At 28.0% G+C, this 10943-nt stretch overlaps 1 long non-coding RNA gene across 1 annotated transcript; it reads right to left on the reverse strand.

Annotated features, from left to right (window-relative positions):
* Positions 1-2141: 2141 nt before the first annotated feature.
* On the reverse strand, positions 2142-9870 carry LOC115698031 (uncharacterized). Its single transcript, XR_004008022.2, has 4 exons — positions 9445-9870; positions 2635-2927; positions 2501-2562; positions 2142-2419 (listed from the first exon to the last, which is right to left on the reverse strand). It is a non-coding gene; the product is annotated as an uncharacterized LOC115698031 (long non-coding RNA).
* Between the last annotated feature and the right edge of the window lie 1073 nt (positions 9871-10943).

A 10943-nucleotide genomic window follows, 5' to 3' on the forward strand; every position in this document is an offset into this window, starting at 1 on the left:
CCTCGCCTTCCTTCTTCGCTTATGAGACTCTAAACCCCAAAATTGCAATCCTAAACCCCGACCGCCTTCCTTCTTCCTTCTTTGATCTAGACGACAATGATCACTATTCAGGCAAGACGATGATGAAGACCTCCCTCGACGACACAGACGATGAGGACAAGGAAGGCTTCGTCTTCTCTCTCTCCCTCGAAGGCTCTCTCTCTCTCTCTCTCTCTCTCCCTCGACGAAGATGCCCTCTCTCTATCTCTGTTTCTCTTGTCTGAATCTTCGCCTCTCCTCATTCCTCATTCGACAGTAATATCTTTTCTCTTTTTTTTTTTTTTTTATGTTCTTCATCTTTTCATTCCTCATTCTCTTTAAACTTACTATTTTTTGGGTACTCTTGGTGTGATCATTCCTCCCCGTCTTTAGTCTTTCTATCACTCTCTCAATCACTGATCTCAGCTCAAAAGAAAGAAAAAATCCAATCAAGGTACTTATTTTTTTCCTGTTTTTTCTATTAAGAATTTTATATTAATTGATTTCTATTTGTGTGTGTATTTACAATGTAATGTTTGGTTGATGGGGAAAATTGATGATGTGAATTAAATCAGATTTTATTTTAGCATCTCACATAGTGAAATAGGTTCTAATGAATTTTAATGACTGAAAATTATGGAAATCAACATTGTTAGGGTATTTGTATTGATTTTGAGAATGATGAAGAAGATTGGAGAGTATTTCATTACTTACTCCTCAAAAAGGTACTTCTATGTCGTTTTATGATTGCATTTTTATTTCACTATTTAAGGTAAGTAAAATCTATAAAAGAAAATAATAGTGGAGTATGATATAATATTACTCTTTTACGAGTTAAATTATTAGAAAACTCGATATAATATTATACCAATAACAACTTAAGTAGCTAAGTTAGAGTTGTTTTAGAAATGTTAACCACCAATTTTTAATTTGAATAGTAATAACTCATGATAGTGAGAGAGACGACTGTCATGATCGTTGTCCACCATCATTATTGGCGAACGAGAGTGCATTCCCAGGTACTGTAAGTTGCTTGTACTCTGTCCCTTTTTAGATCTGATCTGATTTGGGTGATTGTAATTATTAGAAATTGTGATAAATTAATTTGGGGGTGATTCTTTGGCAACCCATTTTAGTTTCATTTTTGAATTGCAAGGTCCATTTATTGTCATCTCTAAGGATTATCTTACAAATTCATTCATTTTGATCACAACATTCGGAGCCGAAATGCCATAGTATTTGACCTGTAATGTTCTAAGTTTAGGGAAAGAAATATGAAGCTCACAAAAACTACAGTAATAATCCAATAATAAATTCTCCAACAAAGGAAAACATGATAACAAATTCTTCAAACTATTATCATCTAATGACTTCCAACAACTATGATTAATTTGTTCATCTGGTCATTGACTCAAGAGGCTGTCTGGAAGTGATTATGATGCCGAAAAGATATTCAGTCAACTTGGAGGTCTGTAGCTTGATAGAGATGCAAGGGCGTTGGTAAGCCACTTCTCTGGCATGACCCAAAGGACTGTCAGAGATAAGTTTGCTCGTCTCACTCAAATGGCAACAATTCTCAACTTATCGACGGAGGTTGTTGCGGCAAACGGAATGCAATCTACTATTACAGTGCGGGGGACTCTCACTTATCGACTAAATGAAAGAGAGAGAAAGAAAGAAAAAAAAGAGATTAATTAATTGGAGGAGGTTAAAAATAATTAATTATTTATTTAAATAATTATTATTAATTTAAGAATATTATTAAAAAAATAATTTTAGGAATAATCTAATACATTCTAAGTATTAACTATCTATATACACTCATCAATTTATTACCCTTAGATTAAATATTTATGACTATAAAAATATGCCTACCATAGAGACAAAACTAAGATTAGGGATGCAAATGGGGACGGAACGGTGCGGGGAGTGCATTCCCTGCCCCCTATTTTTTTCCCCGTCCCTGCATACTCCCTGGTGGGGAATGGGGCGGGAATTACCCGTTAGTAATTGACACCTTAACGGAGACCCGTTTATTAAAAAATTGCTAAAACTAATAATTTTAATATATTCAAAATTAATATAATAGTTTTAATATATTTAAAACTAATATTTGCAAGCACTAAATTCAAACAACATAGAATTAAATTCATTCCATAATTAATAGTCATTTAGATAAATTGTAAAATCAAAAACCCCTTCAATGTTAAAATTAAAATTCATAAACATAAGCTTTAAAACCATAAGCATAAACTTAAAATTCAAACAAACACACAAAACTTAATAAACTTAATAAAATTATAATAATGTCTTCATCTTCAACTTTGAAAACTAGTAGTAGTCAAGACTACCATTGAAGAGTCTTTATTCTTCAAGGATTGGAATCTACAAAACTTGGACCCTAAAATAAAAATTTTAACTATAAGTAAACAAATATTTTAAATAAAAAAATAGTAAACAAATAAATAAATGCTAAGCTTACCGCTTCATCATCTTCGACATCATCAAAGAATGTACTATATGAACCCTTATTTTGTGATGTATCTAAGAAATAAACAATATTAGAATTAGTTAATTTTTTAAATAAATAATAAGAGCAAGTTAGAATAAACGTACTTAGTTTCTCATCCCATAACCAATCTTGTGTACATACTAATGCCTCCAACATGTTTGGATGAAGCCTATTACAACAAGGAGTCACATGACTTCAACTAGTGTTGAAGGCAGATTCAGAAGCAACTGTAGACACTGGGATAGCCAAAACATCTCTAGCAACTTGTTGTAATGTTTGATATTTAAGACCATTTGTCTTCCACCAAGCTAAATTATCAAACTCTCCACCCCTAGGTACAACTGCTTCCTCCAAGTATAAGTCTAACTCAGACTTGTAAGTATCCACATTTGAAGTACTACTAACATACAAGTCAAAATCAGCTAAATCATCCACACATCCATCATTACTTTTACCAATTCCAGAAGCATTAAATAAGGGATCAAGAAGATTTTTTTTTTCCATCATTCGGTTTGTATTCTTTAACTAAATCATAGCACATCATTCTAATTTACTCGACTTCATTTTGATATTCACCAACATAAATTTTAGGAAAGTAATAATCAATCAATTTCATCTTAAACCTTGGATCCAAAACAGTTGTTATAGCTAATATGCCATGAATGGAAGCCCAATACTGTTCAAATTTATCCATCATATTTGATGCCATTATCCTAATCTCATCATACAAAGAATTAAGACACTCCTTAAGCAACAACTAAATTTCACAAATTTTAGAGAAGAATTGATTAGCAGTAGGATATTTAGTTCTAGAAAACATCTCAGTGACATTGTAAAACAACTTCAATTTCTCATACATAACTTTTGCCAAAAGTCAATCTCGCTCACTAGGTTCTTTTTTGTAATTTTTTGCAGTATGTATTAGGTGACTGTAGACATCTTTATAAACATGAAAAATTAATGCAATAAACTAATTAGTGTTATAAAATAATATAAAATAATATAAAGTAGATGAGAAGAAAGAAGAAGAAGATGAAGAGAGAAAGAGAAAGTGAATGAGAATTTCTGAGTTGTTTATTCCAATGGAGTGAACCCCTATTTATACAAATACAAGAGTGAGATATTAAGAAACTAAGAAAAAAGGAAACTAAGGAAAAGAGTAATGTTGATTACAATTCATGGTAATAAATAAAAGATTTGGACATCCACATAATTATTAATATTTATAACACTCCCCCTTGGATGTCCATAATAACTGCCTCATTAAAAATCTTGCTGAAAAAACTTGATCAAAGGAAAAAGAGTATAGTGTAAACTAACTCCCTCTCATTTAGGCATTTGTGGAGATCTTCTAATCAACGAATTTCGATCTTGTCTGCCGTCTTCTCAAATGTTGATGTTGGTAATAACTTTGTGAATAAGTTTGTAAGATTGACACTTGATTGAATATGTTGAACACCAATATGTATTTTCTTGAAGCGTATAAAGAAGAATTTTGTGAAATGTGTTCTAACTCTATCTCCTTCAATGTACCTCCTTTTAGTTGAACGATGCAAGCAGTATTATCCATAGAGAATTGCTTGGGTTGATACTTCTTTATTGAGTGCAATCCATATGTTTCCCGAATATGCTATGTCAATGATCTCACTCACACACATTCTCTACTTGCTTCATAAAATACAAGTATGTTAACATGATTTATAGTTGCCTCGTTAAAAATCTTGCCAGAAAAACCCAGTGGGACAAAATCTGAGCTAGGGAAAAGAGTACAATATATATTTCATATTTATAATAATTTGCAAGTTGCCTCGTTAAAAACCTTGCCAGGAAAACCCATTGGGACAAAACCTAAACTAAGGGAAAAAGAGTGCAACATGAATATGTCTCCCCCTCATGCACATATGATCCATAATTCTTTTGGTGATAATATATCTCATAAGATTATTGTTATCACTTTTAAAATATCACCATATATAATCTTTGATCATATATTTTCTATAACTCTTCTAGAGTATGTATGGACTTCTAAATTAAAGATGAGGGGTTCGTGGAACATTAGTCTTTATCCAACTAATTGTATCATTCATGTGTGTACACAACTTTGTTCATACGAAAATTTAAAATTTCAAGTAGATATGAACATAACACATTAATGGTACTATAAATTTTCATTTGTGACAATGATGGTACTCCAAGACCATATATTTATTCCATCTTGTTTTATGATCTTAATTTCCATATCAAATGATCATATATCTATAATTCTTGATACATATGAAGTACTTCAGAACTTCAATACTAATGAACAAACTTTATACATTAATATTTCTCGAAATACAAAAGAAATAAAAGTTTGTTCTTCAATTAATCAAAAACTCTTCAAGAGTCTATCACAACGTATAATTTACGTATTTATATTGCATAGACAACCATAGGTATTTTTCAAATAATAATTTACTTACATGTCTTTATTTTATACAAAGATCTTTGTCATATAGTGCGCGCGACTTTGAATTTATATCACTTAAGACATGTATTAAATTCTTCTAGAATTTTTAGATAAGGCTTATTTCAAATTCTCACTATATTAGGAGCTCCAAATAAATAACTTTTTGTTGCAACATTTATGTGACGCTTATAAATCCTCATAAAATATATTCCAGGCTATAATCAAATCATGATTATATTTTCTCAATATTTAAGCCTTACTTCAATCAATCTCATGTCTATGCAAACTTTGTACAACAATTCATTATGTACAAATACATATATGCAAATTTCTCATTAGAAATATTTATTTACACACCCTACAGGTCTTACTTCACTTTATGTGAGTAAATTTGCCTGGATTGCGTCATAATATTTTTGCCAAAAATCAAAATGTATGTCGATGATTATCGACAAATCTAATACCATGATTCTTGCTATCTCATGTTAGTTTATTGCATATGCAAACATTCAATATTTATTGTCGACAAAAATTTCAATAAATGATAATTTCCTCCCATATTGACATAACTTATAGAGATCTCTTTAAATTACATATTTTTCAAATATGTTTATCATTTATAGTTACCTATATAGAATCACTTCAGGGATTCAATTATGATCAAATGTGTTATGTCTAACTTCTCTTGGGAGTCTTTTTGGAGTACCGTTTTCATCACGGTTATCATTTTAATATTTTATAACAATAAGGTATCTCCATGAGTACCTCTAGATTTAACAACTTCAGGGCAAATTAAATGAACATTTATTAATAATTTCTACATTGTTCATTTACGCTTCAGGCGTTTTCAACTCATTCTATCTCAACTTTGAATAATATTGATTTGAAGTTGGTATATATCATTTTAAACTATATTGTTCTTATATACTTTGTGCAAGGATCATTTTTCAAAAATTATCATCGATCCCAACTGCTTCTCTCCCCCTGATCGAGAGAATTTTTAAAAATTGTGATATCTAATAATATTAATATACCTGTAGGGATTTCAGTATATCACAATGAATCAATATTTGTTTAAACTCATATATACTATATGAAATTGAACTTCAGGTTCAATAAACTTCAGTTTCAAATTCAATCCTTATGAACTTAATTCATTTCTAAGAATGAGTCATACGTGTATAATTAGAAATACATAAATTTACACATTTTGTAAATGCATGATTATATAATCTTATCACATCGATAAGAAACTATGCAATAAAAATCTAACAATAGCTCAAGATTGTTAAGGAAATAATTTAAATATTTTCTATGTGCAAATATATGCACATTCTTCTTTTGAGCCTTATAAATTAACAATGAGAAGAATCTTCTGGCTCTTCAACAAAATTTAGTCAAATTCTTTGACAATTTATTGCATATGATTGATCATGTCAAAATAATTCAATTCATGAACTTCAGGTTCACTATAATTTGTATTTCAATGAAACTTTCAAAATGTAATGTAAATTCATTACAACATAATCATTACAAGTTTCATTTTTATATACACGAATAATAATAATTAGATTATTCTCCAAAATATATACACTTTTCAGGAATCACTATCATCAATTCAATGATGTGTATAATTTAAAAGATACATGACAACTTCATCATGTTATTGTAATGGTCAAATAGATATAACCATAACATATCATTCATTTTTCCTGATATCTTTTTAACAAGTCGTCTAATTTATTAATAGACTATTCATCAGTCTAATTATCATGACTTGATATATTATATATTTAAATGTACAACAAGTACATATAATAAGTTATTTATTATCACTTTCATAACTAGATAAAAGTTACACATCTAGGTACATACAAAAACATTTAACTACTCAAAGTAGCAATTGTATGTAAGACTTCTTCAGGAAGCTTTTCAACTAATCATTTTGTGATTCTTTATCACTTTGATTATATTGGATCACTAACAAATATTAGCAAATTATGTATCCACTTTTGGGAATATGCAAACTGAATTATATAGTAACTATATATTTACATATCATGTACCAACAATAGTTTGAAACTATTGATTTCAAGAAATAATAATTTGCTTCTGAATATGCATATATTAATTTGCTTCTGACATTACCAATATATGTGAAATCTATATTCTTTGAAATAGAATTTCATGCCTATTCATACTCTGTAGGTAATGATATTTAAATATTCTAAATGTACAATAAGTTTGTACAATTCACATTCTATTAAATAATCAAGTATACTTTTATCTTGATTATAAGTGTGTCCGTACTACAGGTACGCGACCACTATTATTCAATTCCACACATGATATATAGATTTCATGCACTTTGATTGTGTGTGGTATCTCATCTTTTGGTTGTTTCCACTTTTTTCTGGAAATATTTGAGTAGTAAATAATGTCATTGATTATTTAAAATCATTACATTCACTTCGGGAAATGACGTTGAACAAGTAGAACATTATTATAAATTTCTTAAAAATTTATTACTTGTTCATCCATAAAAATATAAGAAATTATTCAACAATTTCTTTTACGATATTTCAAAGAATATATGAATGCAATTTTTGCATAGTCTCCAAGATGTATGCAAAATTTAATCTTTAATATATGTCAGATTCAATAATTTCCAACATTGCAAGTAATAACAATGTATAATAACATGACTATAATACGAGAAATCTTTAAAAGTAATTGACTTCAATTCGTATCATTCTCTGCAGGGAATGATGAACAATAAATACATGCCTCATGTATTTAAATAACATTAGTCATGCTCATTGTTATTCTTATACTTTGATGTTTCAATGCAATTTTCTTAACATTCTTTTTGGATATTCAAAACCCACTATAAAATTACATCAATAATAATCATTTTTAATGATTCATTAGTTGTATTCACATAAATACAATCATTTTTTTTGACAAATATAAAACATTTACTTCAGGAAATGTTTGTCAAAATCTATATCGATATTAGATTACTTTTCATTGTCCTCAAAGAATACAAGAACATATATATAAATATGTATTCATCTCTTTCATTATATATCCATCAACTATATAATGAATATTACGTTTGCATAATCTTCAGGATATATGCAAGATTTTATTGAGGACGCATAATCATCAGGATATATGTAATATTTTATCAAGGATGCATAATCTTGATGATATATATAATTTTTTATCGATGATGCATAATCTTCAGGATATATGCAATATTTTATCGATGATGCATAATCTTTAGGATATATGCAATATTTTATCGATAATACATAATCTTTTGGATATATGTATAATTTATATAGATTTTCTCTATCATATCATAGGCACACATATATTGTAAATATTATGAATGATAAGAACATAATATATTTATATGAAATTAATAATAAATATGTATACATACATATATAATATATAGATATATAAATAAAAAGAAAAAGGAAACCAAATGATTCTTGAAATTGGTTCAGTCAGATGAGAATATATATAAATATATATTTAGTGAATCATGACTTTGAAACAATTCAAGAACTTTAACAAAATACTTACATTGGGTCTTAGGCAGAGACTCATGCTTGAAGCTTGCGCAGAGACTCGTGCTGATAACGTGTTATAAAATAATATAAAATAATATAAAGTAGATGAGAAGAAAGAAGAAGAAGATGAAGAGAGAAAGAGAAAGTGAATGAGAATTTCTGAGTTGTTTATTCCAATGGAGTGAACCCCTATTTATACAAATACAAGAGTGAGATATTAAGAAACTAAGAAAAAGGGAAACTAAGGAAAAGAGGAATGTTGATTACAATTCATGGTAATAAATAAAAGATTTGGACATCCACATAATTATTAATATTTATAACAATTAGAATATATATTTATATGTATACAATATATTTATATATTTAATTAAAAAAGATATACCAAATAAATTTTTGTTCAACTATTATATAAATTAACTGTAAAAAGTAACTGAAAAATATAGAAAATACAAAATACAAAAATTAAATCTACATCTCATATATTTCCAAGCTATTTTTTTACTATCTTTTTTTATGTTATAGTATTGTTCACACGTATCTAAAGTTGGGTTTCATCAGTTTATATTTGCATATAATTTTAAATTTAATTGGAATTTTCTTTTTAAGAATTCATTGTAAAAAGAATTATATAAATAAAAATCTATATATAATTGTATAAGTTTGTACAAAAGATAAAACTTCTTAAAAAATATATGTACATATATATAAATAGATATAGACAAATTTATATATACAAGACAAACAAAAATTTGCTACCCAAAAAAAAAAAAATAGAATGATAACAAAATAAAAAGAATATATAAGTTTTACAAATAAAATTTTATATTTAAAAAATATATATATATATATATATATACTAGAAATATAATAGAATCTACCTCAAAGTTTCTTCAAATTTCAGAGCCATTGTCACAATCACAAACTCACAATATGTGCATGTCTATGCGAGAGAAATAGAAGTTTAAACAAAGGAGAGAAACTAAAAATAAAAATACTATAACTATAACTATAAAACTGTATGTATATATATGTGAGAAATAAGAACTACTATTACTAATATATAATATGTGTTGTATGCATATACAATACAACAATACAATTACTATTACTAATTTACTAATGTATAATATTACTAAAATATTTTTAAGTTAATAAATAAAATAATTTTTTGAGATTTAATATCAATTAGACAATTACTTTAGTTTAATCATCCGTTGAGTAGACTCTTGGAGTCTTGGTGCTGCTGATTGGTGAAGTGAGTAGCGTGTGATACTGATATCAAAACATCAATATATCATATATTGCCAATCAATACAATCAGCCACAAGGTCCGCCAATTACCTAGGCACCTATAAGGCTATTAATATTACAGTTAATCAATACGTCACACACGCAAGTCATTACATTTAATGTAATTAAATACATCAATATATTATCATACTAATATTAAGTTATCAACATTATAGTGTGAAAGTAAAACTTAAAAGTCCAATATATCATTAAATTTTTTAAATTTGATATATTGAGAAGAGGAAACGGGCTGAAGTATCTCCATAACAGTTAATAACTAATTATTATATGTTTTTTTTGAATAATTAATTATTATATGTATTAATATATATAAACAGGGGTATATCGGGGCGGATAGTACTTTCTCTGACCCTACCTCGCCTCCTACTCGAGTATGTAAAATCAACTCCGTCCCTACCTTTAATCCCTGCTAAGTCAGGGAATTCCTGCCCTATTAGTGGCGGGTTCCCATCTTTGTGGTGTTTATGTGCAATCCTTTTTAAGATACTTATCATAAACATGTCCTAAATAACTATATATATATATATATATATATATATAAAGAATATAGAGTGTAAACTAAAGTGGACCAATGTGAGACAATGGCTTTTATTAGGCTTACGTGTATAGACTCTTGTCAATTTCGAACCTATTCTAGTTTTTGGGTGAGTGGTCCACCACCTCCAAGCACCAACAACATTGTTTTTTCATTGGTCTTTTGTTGGTAATATTTTTTGTATATTTTTAATTATGGTTTGATGAGTTTTAAATTTAGAATCTTGGAGGTTTTTTCACGGTGTAGAATCTTGAAATTTTGAAGAAATTTATTCATGGATTGCATATCCTAAATTTAGAAACCCAAAATTAAAGAGGGAAAAAAGAGTAAAGAAATGAAATGATTTTGCTTACGTAAAACAAACATTAGTAAAAGAAGTTAAAAATAGGTAGAAAATAAAATATATTAATATTGAAGGTATTGAGTCTATTTTTAATTACTGAAATAAAATTGTTAATGTGAATGTTAAGGTAAACTTTATTAAATAACTAGTAACTATTAGTTACATAAATTTGGTAACTAGTAACAATT

The sequence above is a fragment of the Cannabis sativa genome, chromosome 7 (assembly GCF_029168945.1).
Source record: "Cannabis sativa cultivar Pink pepper isolate KNU-18-1 chromosome 7, ASM2916894v1, whole genome shotgun sequence".
Lineage (NCBI taxonomy): Eukaryota > Viridiplantae > Streptophyta > Magnoliopsida > Rosales > Cannabaceae > Cannabis > Cannabis sativa.